Raw genomic sequence first — 1931 nt, 5'->3', positions numbered from 1 at the left:
TTTCTGGATTGTTGTAATTTAGCTTCTCTTAATTTTCTCTTCAGAGTCCTTTCAGGTTCTGGATCAACTTCAACAAGAGTTCCCTTTTCCCTGTTCCTGCTCATATGAAAGAGAAGAAAACAAGAGAAGAAAGAGGAATCCTCTATGTCACAGTATAGAGATTCCTTTATGTTAGTAGAAGAAGATAGGGGTATAAGAAAGAAGAGGGAAGGATTCGGATTTTTGAAGAAAGGTGAAGAGAAGTGTTAGTAATTAAATAATTAAATAGAAGAAGAGAAGAGAAGAGAAATTTCGAAAATAATTTTTGAAAAGGAGGTTAGTAATTTTCGAAATTCAAAGACAAAATATAATTAAAATTAAAATTTAAAACAAAAAGAATTTTTTTGAAAAAGAGAGGGAGAATTTTCGAAAATTAGAGAGGGAAAAGTAGTTAGGTAGTTTTGAAAAAGATAAGAAACAAACAAAAGTTAGTTAGTTGATTGAAAAAGATTTGAAATCAAATTTTGAAAAAGATAAGAAGATAAGAGGTTAGATAAGATATTTTGAAATCAAATTTTTGAAAAAGATAAAATTTTTGAAAAAGATAAGATAAAAGATAAAAAGAAATATTTGAAAAAGATATTTTGAAAAAGATTTAATTTTTAAAATGACTTAACTAACAAGAAACTACAAGATAAGATTCTAGAACTTAAAGATTGAACCTTTCTTAACAAGAAAGTAACAAACTTCAAATTTTTGAACCAATCACATTAATTGTTAGCTAATTTTCAAAAATATGATATAAAGATAAGAAAAAGATTTTGAAAATATTTAATTTTCGAAAATATGATATAAAGATAAGAAAAAGATTTTGAAAATATTTTGAAAAAGATTTTTGAAATTTTCGAAAATAATAAAAAAATGAAAAAGATATGATTTTTGAAAAAGATTTTAAAAAGATAAGATTTTTAAAATTGAAATTTTGATTTGACTTGTAAGAAACAACTAATTTTGAAAATTTTTGACCAAGTCAACCCAAAATTTCGAAAATTTTAGAGGAAAATAAGAAAAAGATATTTTTTTGATTTTTTGAATATTTAATTATGAGAGAGAAAAACAACAAAAATACTCAATGCATGAAATTTTTAGATCAAAACAATGAATGCATGCAAGAATGCTATGAATGTCAAGATGAACACCAAGAACACTTTGAAGATCATGATGAACATCAAGAACATAATTTTGAAAAATTTTTAATACAAAGAAAACATGCAAGACACCAAACTTAGAAATCTTTAATGCATGGAAAATATGAATGCAAAAGTGCACATGAAAAACAACAAAAGACACAAAACAAGAAATCATCAAGATCAAACAAGAAGACTTGTCAAGAACACTTGAAGATCATGAAGAACACTATGAATGCATGAAATTTTCGAAAAAAAAATGCAAGAAAAATTTTAAAAGCATGCAATTGACACCAAACTTAAAAATTAACACAAGACTCAAACAAGAAACACAAAATATTTTTAGTTTTTATGATTTTTTGATTTTTTTTTGTATTTTTATTGATTTTTTCGAAAAACATGATTAGAAAAACGAAAAAGAAAAGAAAAATTTTTGAAAAAGTTTTTGAAAAGAAAATTACCTAATCTGAGCAACAAGATGAACCGTCAGTTGTCCATACTCGAACAATCCCCGGCAACGGCGCCAAAAACTTGGTGGACGAAATTGTGATCATATTCATTGTAATTGGATTTTAGAAATTGGCACGAGTGGACACAACTCCGTTCAACTAACCAGCAAGTGTACTGGGTCGTCCAAGTAATAAACCTTACGTGAGTAAGGGTCGATCCCACAGAGATTGTTGGTATGAAGCAAGCTATGGTCACCTTGTAAATCTCAGTTAGGCAGATTAAAGGGTAATTGTGATTATTGGAATAAATAATAAA

Source organism: Arachis duranensis, chromosome 7, assembly GCF_000817695.3.
Source record: "Arachis duranensis cultivar V14167 chromosome 7, aradu.V14167.gnm2.J7QH, whole genome shotgun sequence".
NCBI lineage: Eukaryota > Viridiplantae > Streptophyta > Magnoliopsida > Fabales > Fabaceae > Arachis > Arachis duranensis.
Note: the sequence above shows the minus strand (reverse complement) of the source record.